The 14,199-nt window shown below is 34.3% G+C and overlaps 1 non-coding gene across 1 annotated transcript; it reads right to left on the bottom strand.

Annotated features, from left to right (window-relative positions):
* Nucleotides 1-5,986: 5,986 nt before the first annotated feature.
* TRNAR-ACG (transfer RNA arginine (anticodon ACG)) lies at nucleotides 5,987-6,059 on the bottom strand. Its single transcript has one exon. It is a non-coding gene; the product is annotated as a tRNA-Arg (tRNA).
* Nucleotides 6,060-14,199: the final 8,140 nt, after the last annotated feature.

Genomic DNA, 14,199 nt, shown 5'->3' with positions numbered 1-14,199 from the left:
CTTCTCCTTTCTAGACTGTATAGTTTTAAAAATTGCAGTCTTTCCCAGTAGTCAAGGTCCTTAACTTCTTCTATTCTAGCAGTATAGGACCTTTGTACACTCTCTATTTGCGCAATATCCTTTTGATAGTGTGGGTACCATATCACATTGCAGTACTCGAGTGTACTACGTACATAAGTTTTGTAAAGCATAATCATGTATTCAGCTTTTCTTGTTTTAAAGTGTCTGAATAACATTCCCATTTTTGCTTTACATTTAGCCAACAGTGTTGCTATTTGGTCGTTGCATAACATATTCCTATTTAACATTACACCAAGGTCTTTAATTGCTTCCTTGTTTGTGATTGTCTCAATATTAGGTCCCTTGTATGCATACACCATTCCTTCTCTGTTTCCATAATTTATTGATTCGAATTTATCAGAGTTAAATACCATCCTATTTATCTCCGCCCATTCATATATTTTGTTTAGATCTCTTTGTAGTGAGTTCCTATCCTCATCACAAGTAATTTCTCTACTTATTCTTGTGTCATCGGCGAAACTTCTCACTTCTCACTACGGAGTTTTCAACATCACAGTCTATGTCTGAGATCATAATAACAAACAGCAGTGCAGCTAATACCGTACCTTGTGGCACACCCGATATTACCTGGGCTTCATCTGATTTCTCGTCATTTGCAACCACTATCTGTTTTCTGTTTTGCAGGAATTCTTTTACCCATTTTCCTATCTTTCCCACAATATTATGCTTCTCATTTTTTACTCCAATATGTTATGGTCTACCTTGTCAAAGGCTTTTGCAAAATCTAGATAGATCACATCTGTGTCTTTTTCACTTATCATATTTTTGTATATGTTTTCATAGTGTGCTATCAGTTGGGTCTGTGTACTTTTTCCAGGCACGAAACCGTGTTGACCCATATTAAACAAATTATTTTTGACCAAATGGTTCATTATTTTCTTTTTTATTGCCCTCTCATACACTTTCATAATATGTGATGTTAGACTAACAGGTCTATAATTGCTTGCCTCTAGTCTTGATCCACTTTTGAAGATAGGGGTTATATAAGCTAATTTATGTTTAACATATATCTCGCTCATATCTACACTTTGTCTTAGCAGTATTGCAAGCGGCTTCGCGATAGTGTTTGCAGTTTTTTTTTAACAAAATCGCTGGAACTCCATCTGGTCCGGCTGCCGATCCATTTTTAATTTCGTTTATAGCCTTGACAATATCTGCTTCATTAATATCTATATCCGTTAGATATTCAACATTTTCTTCTCTCATTTCTGTTTCATTATTCTCATTCGCAATTCTTGGCGTGAACTCACTCTTATATTTTTCTGCTAATATGTTGCATATTTCCTTTTTTTCATTCGTTAGCCGTCCTTCAATTCTTAGAGGGCCTATTTCTATTCTCCCTTTATTCATCTTTTTTGCACAGGAGTAAAGTACTTTGGGGTTTCTCCCTTTTTTCATTTTCTTTCGACTGTAGAATCTTTTGTTCTGCATTTTCTATCTTACATTTTATTTCCCTCATTTTCCACACATTTTTTTCTTTTGCAAGATTTTTCTTCCACTTTCTAATTTTCTGAAATAAGATCCTTCTGTCTCTTGGTATGCACGTCTTTTGTTTATAGTTTTTTTTCGGTACATATTTTTCAACAATTTTCTCCAGTATTTTGTACAGTATGTCCGTATTTACCTGTATATTATCACTTACAAATACATTTTTCCATTCTTTATTCAGTTCTTCATTTATTTCTGACCATTTAATATTCTTACTGTAAAAATCATATTTTCCATATCCTTCCCAAAGTTTTGTGCTTTTATTAATTCTGCGATCACTTGCTTTGGAATGAATTATCAATTCTATGACATTGTGGTCTGAAATTCCCGTGTTATACATTATTATTTCTTTAACATAATTCACCTCATTCACAAATACTAGATCTAGGACATTTTCCTTTCTTGTTGGAATGTGGTTTATTTGTTGCATATTATGTTCTAATAGCATATCTTGAAGCTTTTCAAATTGCCTCTTATCTTCTGCGCTACTATTACTCTCTTTTTTATATGTATACATACAACCACTTTCTTCTATCCGTTCTTTCCAATCCACGAAAGGAAAGTTAAAATCTCCGGATAGGTGTATATTCCAGTCTTTATGGTTTCTACATATATCATCTATTTTTTCTATTATTATGTCAAACTCCTTAGTATTTGGGGGTCTGTAAACTACAATATTCACTAGTTTTTCAAATTCAAATTCTACCGCAATCAATTGACATTCTGTGTTGCTGTATTTTTCACAGACTTTTCCTTGATTTATGTCTCTTCCATATATTGCGGTTCCCCCTTGATTCCTATTTTTTCTGTCTGATCTATAAGTTTGGAAACCCTTTATCTGGTCATCACTGCCAGTCTCTTGGGAATACCATGTTTCACTTATATTTAATATATCTATTTTTTCAATTTGGGTTAGTTCTTCTAGGAACTCTATTTTCCTTTTAGAGTTACTCGTGACTAAACCCTGTGCATTCATCACTATTATGGTTTGTGTTTCATCCCCATTATTTAATATTGGTAATAATATGGATTCTCCCATGCTTCCTTCCTGTTCTGATATGATGTTCTTTTCTTCATTTCTCGGAATTCTGCCATTAAAAAATCCAACTTTTCTATTATGTTTGTTCTTTCACCTTCATATTTATTTTTATGTGTAAACCTGCAATTATCCCCATATCTGCACCAACCCCTGGCATTATAGATGCATTCTTTGTAGTTGGGCTCTAAATGTGCAGATTTAGGTTGAAAGGCCTTTTTTGGTGCATAGTGCGGAATATACGCGGCCTGCTTTTTTGTTTCTTTTTTTGTTTCATTTTTGTTTTTATTTTCAGTTTGCTGAGTTTTCTTACTCTCATTCATAGTTGCAGGATGCATATATTGACATTTTTTGTTGAAACTGCATCCTTTTCCTTCTTTTAGGGTTTTGCATATTTTTGGATGGAGATCTCTGCATTCGTCTCCATATCCGTCTAAATACGCACATTTACCATATATTTCATAATTATGGCATATCTTTGGATGCTTGTAGTAGCATCTTTCGCCAAATCTGCAATTCCCTCTTTTCAGCATATCACAGACTATATCCTTCTTTTCTTTTTTTTCTTGTTCTTGCTCTTCCCTAAAAGTATGTAGGTCCGGGTAGAGTCTCTTGGGTCTATTATTTGTTTCCATCTGATAATTTATTTCTTCATAAGTATGTTGTTGGATGGCATCATAAGTTATATCAATGATTTCCTCTGCATCCTTACATATATCCTGTTCAGTTTTCTCTTCTTCTTCTTCTTCTTCTTCTTCTTCTTCTTCTTCAACTATTTGCAGATTTAGTCTCGACTTAATTATATTTTCTATCCAGACTAAGCATGTTGAGCAGAATACCTTTGTGTCTCTATTTTTTATTTTTTGCTGTATTTCAGCACATGTGGGGTGTGTTGGAACATGACAGGCATCACATTTTCTAATCAATTGTTGAGGATTATTAATGGAATACCATATCTTACATGTATTACACCATTTGGGCATTCTTTTTCCCAATGCATCAATCAGCATATTCACCATATTGGACTTGTTATTGTTCTTTGATGGAATGTGTTGATTGATGTAGACTTTCTTTATAAGTCTCTTTATCACTTAGATCTTCTTTGGAATTTCTTCTATTATTTTGCTGATGTTTTCCGCAGATTTGTTCCAGTTTATTGGATCATATTGTTTCAATATGTCTGCAAACATTTTTCCGTCACACTGGTTGGAGTTACTAGTGACCTCTGTTACCTGACGGTCGAGCTCCTGTTTCGCCAACTCATGGAATTTGCTTTTGCTTTTGAGAGAGAGAGAGAGAGAGAGAGAGAGAGAGAGAGAGAGAGAGAGAGAGTGGTCATGTATTCTCAAATGTTAATGACGATACAATGTTCCATAATCTTAATAGATAATCAAATATGCTAACTGTGTCATCTGTCTCTAACATCAAAAAGTGTATGACATTGCCTTGTATGTTTAACAAAGCAACATCTGGGAGATAAAGGAAGAGACGTTACTATTGAAATATTATTTGTTTATTCGTTCATTTGGTGTTGCATTTGATATTAATCATTTCGATTGAGTTGAAAGACATAATTCCATGAATCAATTTCGAATGCTTCGATGCGCGTTCACTTTTGCTCTCGTGAGCGTAACTGTTTTATGACCACTGAACAATTTAGGAATAAAACCTATGAAGTAACGCAACTCATCTGAACACTTCTGGTTTTCAGCAGCAATTATTACCCCGAGACGCTTAAAGTACATAAGCATAGTTTTGGCTGGTTTAATTATGCTAGTCCATTAACGCTACAATTAGAGAGGGGGGGGGGGGATTGGTCCCACGCTAAAGCCAATCCTTTGATCCCTACAGGTAATCTATGAATGGGTGATGACTCCTTACTTAATATTCCTCCCCTACATAATAAAGAGCACATATCTGGTTTTATATATATATATATATATATATACACACACATATATATACATATATATATATATATATATATATATATATATATATATATATATATATGGTCACGCTCAACATTATCACCAGACGTATAACTACTCTGTCTCTCACCATCCCGCGGGTAGGGGGGGAGAGAGTAGTCTAATCTTACCCTGGTGAGAGGGTAGTGCGTATGTGTGCATATCCATCTAAAAATTTAGCCATCATTTTAGACGGGTCGCGTACACTAGTTCTATACATATAAGAACACCGAAGGAATGGCTGAATAACTAGAAGCCTTGTGACAATTCCTCATCAAAGCACACATGATATCCCGAGGATACATCAGAATAGACCTTCATTATTATTCTCGGCCTCGTCTCCGATACCGATTCCTTTCATCAGAATAATTCCTCTCCATTAAGATTCCAAGAGGAAGGCAGAAGCTCGAGTCCTAATAATCTGTCTCCCCAACGTTAGCAAAGCATCAATTTCATGATAATATCAATGTTAAATTGAGGTTTGTACTATCAACTACAAACAGATGTAACATACTATTAAGTAACATTACGATCGCACTAAGCTACAGTGATATTTATACTGCTGGGATTTAAATGGGAAAATTTAGACTTTTGACTTATTTTGAGATTTCTCTTATCTCAAGATTAACTTTGACATTCAAATCCCAAGAATAAATTCCTTTTTAGTCATTCTAAACAAACACCAACATTCAGAACTCCCTTTTTAAATTTTCAAGTCGAAAGTATCGTTGAAGGAGAATAAATATAAAAGAATGATTATAATACCGCCCAGTACAGTATACGACGTAGGAGGGGAAACCAAGGAAATATGTAGTAATATTTCAATTTCGGACTGATGTCATCAACAGGAAGACTGAAATAGTATGTGTAATGTCAACTCTCTCTCTCTCTCTCTCTCTCTCTCTCTCTCTCTCTCTCTCTCTCTCTCTCTCTCTCTCTCTCTCTTATATATGTATATATATATATATACATATATATATAGACACATATATACATATATAAATATAAATTGAAATACAAAATTTTCCGTGTATTTATGATAAATAAAATAACCCACAATGTATGAAAAATGAAATTTATTTAGCTTTCGAAGGGACCATCTCCCTTCTTCAGGAAACAAATGGTAACAAATTTTTGAAAAAACAAGTACAGAAAGTTTCGTGAGATAAAAAAAACTGTTGCAGTCTTAGCGATCATTAACAGCATTTCACGGCAGTTTGTTTAAATCTTTTAACAATTCCTTAACAATATTTACATAATGTAAAAAACAATGTAACTATTGTAAAGGAATTGTTAAAAGATGTAAATCTGAGATGATCTCCCAATCTAAAAAATAATAATAAAAAATCATAAATTTCCTTATCGCATTAAGTGAAACACGATAAGAGCTGATGGTGAAAAATTCTGTCCTCGACATTGCCAGGATTCGAACCTGGAATCTTCTGATCCGTAGTCAGACACGTTATCCGTTGCGCCACAAGGCCGTTCCTGGTTAAAGATTCCGGAAACTAACTTATTTTTTTTTATTTTTTATTAATGCTACATTTATACTTCAATAGATAACTGTTGTTATTTCCCTAACAATTAGAAAATCAAAGTTTTGAAATTTCATGTATAGATATGTAATAAGCAACTATTTTTTCTTTTCCAAATGCACACGAGCAGTGTAGGCCCTGGTTCCCCTCGTTATATTTCGGTGAAACTTTGGGTATGGGCCAAAAGGCCAAAGCCACCAGCTGACATACCGCCTCCCTCACTCTCTCTCTCTTTTCCTCTTATCATGTCCTCACCACTCAACAGGGCTTCAACTACACGTAGCATCTTCTCCCGTACAATGGCATGAATAATAAACATTTATACAGAAATAAGAGATTATCAAATAAGGAGGTATTTCAGTGATTAGAATAAATTGCCATAAGTCCGTTTTCCCGAAAAAATGACTTTGCAACTTGAGGTTCCTTACGTGAGAATGAGTGAATAAGTGTAGGAGACAAGTTGATATTCGAGATACTCGCTAAATTCATAGCCAGGAATTATATCCTTGTATAGGCCTCATTTACACAAAGGTCATGACTGCATAGAGCTGATATAGATTTATATATATATATATATATATATATATATATATATATATATATATATATATATATATATATATATATATCCTAAAACGAAAACTTCATTTAGTTGCATCTTCTAACTTTCCTATGAAGGAGTGTTAGGAATATTCTAATGCTTCTTTCATCAAGCACGTGTACCACTACATGTTTCTTGATAAGCGTAAATAATGTGGGGAAAAAATAATAAAAAGTTAGATGGCCAGATCCAGTAACCATAGGGATAAATAACTTATTCGTCTTTACAGGTTTTGGGAACAATTGTACAAGATTTACAGAAATCAAAGTATTATTAAAGAATTGTGAATACTAAGCGCGATAAATGGAGAGAGAGAGAGAGAGAGAGAGAGAGAGAGAGAGAGAGAGAGAGAGAGAGAGAGAGAGAGCGTAATGTACCGTAGCATTCGATAATTACAAAAGCACAAACCATGTCCAATTGGTTAATTACAATAGTATTTCGACTAATCGCAAATAACGGTGTGGTTTTTCTGGTTGTCTCTGTAATCTGTAATTTTCCCCCAACGCCAGAGGGGAAAATATAAAGTCAAACCCATGAATGTTAGCAAATGCAACGCAATGCAATTATAGTCGACCGTCATACGAAGAAGGGGGGAGGGCCAATAAAGGGAATCCAAATCGGTTTCGTTTTGGTCGTTTCCTAAGGACATAATTAACTCTGTTGCATACAATATGCTGAATCATATCCAGATATATCAGTTATCATTCTGTACAACAGCACATTATCTAAAAGCCATCATTTAAATGACTTTCTTAAGGGAATAAAGCAAAAAAACATAATTCACGATTACCATAGATTAAAATGCAGTAGATACAGAAGAAAAGAATATTCCAAAACCCTCTAGAAGGAATTATCATGTATAGTTAGACACAGGAATACCTGGTAGAAGTGCACACAGTCACATCCCTACTGCACGACAAGTTCCTGTTTTTAGCCCCACCCACCACCTCTGCCATCGCTTCCTACACTATCTGCATGGTTACTCACCGCGAAGTAACGGTGTGACAGGGTGCACTTCAGAGCAACGTGTGCCAAGGACTACTGTGTCCATCTGTACTTTACTGTTCATGAACTATGCCGAAGGACTTCACGATTACAAATGAAAGTTAAGTAGAATAATCAGTAGTCTCACTTATGAACCCAAACTGAGCCACCGCCTTGCTACGAACTAGACTCCTTGCACCGTCGCCAACACACATGATTTCATTCATCTAGTTTACCTGAGAGAGAGAGAGAGAGAGAGAGAGAGAGAGAGAGAGAGAGAGAGATGGTACGACCAGAAATTTCAACGATTTTTAAAAAGACAATCTGACTTATTTGTTTTAAAACTTATGTGTTCTATAGGTTTACCGTTATTATTATTATTATTATTATTATTATTATTATTATTATTATGTACATGCGTACATATATATCACGCACATTCTATTTATATTTCTCTGAGAATAAGAGATGAAATTTGGCAACTCTGCGGTCACTGTCACTCGAATCATACGATTTATAAAACATCAATATTTCTATTTTGTTCAAAATATGTTATTTTTATTGCTATTTTCGTTATATTAACTATATCGTTTTCCCCCTTTGTTGTAAAATGCCAATTTCATTCTCTCTCTCTCTCTCTCTCTCTCTCTCTCTCTCTCTCTCTCTCTCTCGAAAATCAATCAACAGCTGTTTCTTTTGTGTATCGACATGATCAGCAAAGCTGTACTAAGTCATGGCCACCCATACTAGACTGGTTTGCTGTGAGCGATTAAACAAAAGTCTCCCACCATCACTAATCCGCACTGGCCAGCGGGTGATGAAAACTGGTCAACCCCAAAATATTAATAAGGACATGTCTGAGGCCTTTGTCCTGTAGTGGATTAGAAACGGCTGCATTTGTTGTCGATATTATTATTATTATTATTATTATTATTATTATTATTATTATTAGCCAAGCTACAACCCTAGTTGGAAAAGCAAGATGCTATAAGCCCAAGGGCTCCAACTGGGAAAAATAGCCCAATGAGGAAAGGAAATAAGGAGATAAAGAAATGACATAAGAAATTATTATTATTATTATTATTATTATTAAAAGCTAAGCTGCAACCTTAGTTGGAAAACCAGGCTGATATAAGCCCAAGGGCCGAAACAGGGATAATAGCCCAGTGAGGAAAGGAAACAAGGAAAAATAAAATATTTCAAGACTAGTAACAACATTAAAATAAACATTTCCTGTATAAACAATAAAAACTTCAAAAGAAAAAAAAAAAAGAAGAAGAGAAACTAGATAGAAGAGTATGCCCAAGTGTACCCTCAAGCAAGAGAACTCTAACCCAAGACAGTGGAAGACCATGGTACAGAGGCTATGACACTACCCAAGACTAGAGAACAATAGTTTGATTTTGAAGTGTCCCCCTTTAAAAAAAAAAAATACCAGTAACAACATCAAAAACAGATAGTTCATAAATAAACTATAAAAAGACCTATGTTCATCATAAAAACATTTGCTCCCAAAATTCCCCTCAAAAAGTAGACTAACCTTTTTTATCATAAAAATTGGCCAAACACCAGATATGTCTCAAGTCATGTCTGAGACTTTAGTCCTGCAGTGGACTGTATTCGTTGTTGTTGCTGTAGCTATTGTGTGTGTGTGTATATATATATATATATATATATATATATATATATATATATATATATACACACACACAAACATCTATATATATATATTATATATATATATATATAATATATATATATATAATATATATACACACAAACATCTATATATATATATATATATATACATATATATATATTATATATATATATATATATATATATATATATATATATATATATATACATACTTGGCGGCTAAAACCTCTAATTCATTCCAAGGGGCGAAATAATATGAAATTATCGCTCAATTCAGAGGAAAATTACTTTTTCATTGAACGAAATAGTGTGAAAATATCGCTCAACTCCGAGGAAGAACATAGAGAGGCCCCGGATCGAATGCTTTGGAAATAACAGGTTATTTTGAGAGAAAAAATCAAACCGAAATCACTTGGGATTTTTCATTCATAATAATAATAATAATAATAATAATAATAATAATAATAATAATAACTTGTTACTTGATTATAATGTCGCTCCAAGGGATCCACATTTCTTAGTTAAGAGGAATAATGAGTCACATATGAATGGAAGGTTTTCAATAACCTCTTTGAACCTGAAATTGTGTGTGTGTGTGTGTGTGTGTGTGTGTGTGTGTGTGTGTGTGTGAACATGTTTGTACAAATGGGTCTAACCTACATATTCATATCGGTTTCCCTTTTCTGTTCAAATAATTTCGTTCAGTTGAGCGTAATGAACAGGGCCACGTAGATAAAAGCTCTCAATCAATACATCTACGTTGAACAAATAAAACTGATATTTTAAAGACTTAAGAGGATTTGCCGGACAGCCTTAGAAATACGTAATGGCCTACACACACATACACACACACACACACACCGAAAACGTATTACAGGTTATACATCAGGATTCCAAGATTATGCAAAACGTGTAATGTATCATAATTAATATCACAATAAAACAGGACATTCACACGTTCAACAAATAAGTACAGATTGACCTCTGAAATTGAAACGCCATCAAACGTAACAACAGACGTATGGCCATGCAACTTCCCGCCAATTTCCTAGACTATATTAATTTTGGTCCCTCCGATTTTTTCTCTTTTGGTAAATTATATTTATTCGTATTTGCTTCTTATCACTTTACATCACACTTTCCTCATTACATTCCCTTACTAGTAAAGCTATTCTAAGTTCTACCTAAGTTGCATTTTAATTCATTCTTTGCCTTTCAACCATGCCTATACATTTATTCTCTCTCTCTCTCTCTCTCTCTCTCTCTCTCTCTCTCTCTCTCTCTCTCTCTCTCTCTCAACGTGGTGAAAATGTTTGTGTATCATGATCAGCAAATCTGTTATAGTCAGGTACTAAATTGGTTTGTTGTAAGCGATCCGACTAATCTCCCGCCATCACCAACCGGCAGTTGGCCAGCGTGGTGATGAAACCTGGACAAACTTCGGATAAAACGACAAATGGCAACACTGCCGAATCAACTACACACATAACGTCTCGGTGAAATACCATAATAAGAATTTGATATAATTATTATCGGATAAATATTGGAGTATTTACTCGAATACAATTACATTATACATCGGAAAAGAAATTGTCTTAATATACCAGTGCGTATATGAATTAGAATGTGCTTCTTAAGAGAGAGAGAGAGAGAGAGAGAGAGAGAGAGAGAGAGAGAGAGAGAGAGAAAAATGTTCTGATTAGTTCCACTGACAGAGTTCCATGAAGTACCAAAAATGCTATATCTTCTAGACCGACACTTTTCAGCATAATTTAAATTTAATTCCTTAAAGGTGCGCAAAATAATGCCAAAAATTCTGCAGTACCACAAAAGCACTAACGAAACCTCTCTTAAGACGTGTTCTATTCTTTTATCTAAGGCTATCATTTAATGTAATATATAGATATATAAAGATCGATAGATGTAAAACAACAAAAACAAATGCAGCCGTTTCTAGTATACTGCATGAAAAAGGCCTCAGACGTTTTCTTATTCATGCCTGGGGTTTAGCCAGTTTTCATCAAAACGCTAGCCACAGTGGATAGGTGATGATGGGAGATTTTCGTCAGATCACTCACAGCAAACTGACCTAGTGTGAGTGGCTCTGACTAGTACAGCTTTGTTGATCATGGTGATACACAAACCATTTCACCATATTAAGGTATCACTACTCAGAAAGGGTATACACACAGACGGCTAAATTTGATATATATATATATATATATATATATATATATATATATATATATATATATATAAAGGCACTTCCGTTAATTTTGGGGGGTAGCCGACATCGAACAAATAAAAAAAAAGGTGGGGGGGGGACCTCTCCTCTCTACGTTCCTCCCAGCCTGACGAAGGACTCAACCGAGTTCGGCTTGTACTGCTAGGGTGCCACAGCCCACCCTCCCCTTTTATCCACCACTGATGAAACTTCATAATGCTGAATCCCCTACTGCTGCTACCTCCGCGGTCATCCAAGGTGACTGGAGGAAGCAGCAGGGTCTACCAGAACTGCGTTGAGTTGAACGGTATTTTCATATTATTTCGCCCAATGCAACAAGATATTTTCTTCTGAATTGAGCGATACTTTAGAAAGAGTTGGAGGCTTCAGGAAAGATTTCGACGCCAAATTGCAAGATATGAAAATTGTTTGTTAGAGGATATATATATATATATATATATATATATATATATATATATATATATATGTATAAATTTAGATTTAATTCTGTTAATCATAACTTTATTTGAGGAATTTATGCTTTATGTTAGTGTAGGCCTAAGTGACGTGATTTGTAGATGTGTAGGCCCTATTCCATGCCTAAAACCGTAAAACCTTTACAATGATAACTATTTATGCAGAGTCGAAGTTAGAATTAAAGACATACGAACACTATATAGATACGTCTACTTCGCGATTAGGATAAAGTGAATGAATTCGATACGTAAAACTAGGCCTCTACGCCATTGTTTTCGATGTAGGTTTTCTCTATTGTTTGAATAATTTTGGCCTAATTACCTGAAAAGATATTTAATTTTCTTGCAGTTAGTCTAGTGAAATTGGGATGGGATGATACTAACAACTACGGTCAGTTTGTTTGCGCAAAAATAATACCTTGAACATATCAGATTTCTAGGTGATATTAAGTCTATAATAATATTTAAAATATATATATATATATTTGAAAATTTGCGTTGCATAATAAATGTGAAAATTATATAGATAATATAATGAAAATAACAATAAATGACACATGATGAAAATAGAAAAAAAAAACAAGAATGATTTGAAGGGGCGATGAGCAGCGTTGCCTTCTCTCTCTCTCTCTCTCTCCTCTCTCTCTCTCTCTCTCTCTCTCTCTCTCTCTCTCATAGTGATAACTCACACATCGTAAGGGTACTTTTAGGTCAGGAACACTTTATAGTCTTACACTGAAGTTCTTTTCATTTTGTTACATCACTATTTGATGTCTGCCTATTTATGAAGTATAGTATGTGTGTGTGTGAGTGATAACGTCTCAGAGATATTGCGAATTCCGTTGCCAGAATAGGATGGGTTGTAAGGCGATAATGGTTGTAGGACATAATGCCGACGGACATAATGTCGATGGACAAAATGTCGACGGACAAAATTTAGACATTTGTTAGAGTAGGACAAAATGTCGATGGACGTAATGTTAACGAGCATTATAATAATAATGATAATAATAATAATAAACATAATGATACTACTACTACTACTACTACTAATAATAATAATAATAATAATTTTTTTCTACGCTAACGAATGCGTTCAAACAATTCTATCTTGGTAGTTATCACATTAGATAACTCTTTTGTTGTTTATATATTTGCCAAAACTTAGTTGTTGTTTACTTATTTTTCCAACACCGTCAATTGTCTCGTTTCGCTTTGCAAACAATTTAATGACCCGAACTAATGTATTCTAAACGATAAAAGACTTTTCAAATTCTCAACGAAGAAAGATTTTTCAAATTTCATTATTTCTCCAAGATCTGCACAATTAAACGACAACGCAGTGTAGATGAACATGAAGATTTGACAACTACAAGAGGAGAAGCTTTTTTGTTACACGATAGTGAGGACATCAGCATTTACTCAACGTCTAACAATCTAAGAATGTTAGAAAGCTATTCAACATGGCTTTGCGATGGGACGTTTGATTCTCCTCCTGTTGGGAAGCAACTGTATACTATTCATGCCCTTGTTACAAATAACAAAACACTACCAATAGAAAAAAGAAATTAAAAAAAGAATTAAAAAATATAAAAATAAAAGAAGATAATGATAACGATAAAGGGAATTTCACATAGTAAAGCTATGCTAATTAAGTTTAGATCCAACGACTGTTCGATATCTGTTGGTAAAGTGGTGCATTTCCAGTCGAAGGAATATATAAATAAATTCATTTCATAAACAACAAGAAACATAATCTTTATGGGTGAACAAACAAAATTAAGAATAATGTATATGAATTATCAGGAAATAATAAATAAATGAAGATGTAGTTTATATATAACTAAATGAAATAAGTCGTCGACATTTTGTCCTACTCTAACAAATGTCTACAGTTTGTCCGTCAACATTTTGTCCATCGACATTATGTCTGTCGACATTAAGTACGTCGACATTATGTACGTCGACATTATGTCCGTCGACATTAATTAAGTACGTCGACATTATGTCCGTCGACATTATGTCCGTCGGCATTTTGTCTGCACACCATGGCGGTTAGCTACACTCCAACGGTTATAGAGGGAGAGAGAGAGTGGTAATGAGACAAGATCGAATAGTTGAAAATGGAGGGGGTTGTAATGCAGG

The sequence above is a fragment of the Palaemon carinicauda genome, chromosome 3, assembly GCF_036898095.1.
Source record: "Palaemon carinicauda isolate YSFRI2023 chromosome 3, ASM3689809v2, whole genome shotgun sequence".
In the NCBI taxonomy this organism is placed as follows: domain Eukaryota; kingdom Metazoa; phylum Arthropoda; class Malacostraca; order Decapoda; family Palaemonidae; genus Palaemon; species Palaemon carinicauda.
This window is presented reverse-complemented; position numbering and strand designations above follow the sequence as displayed.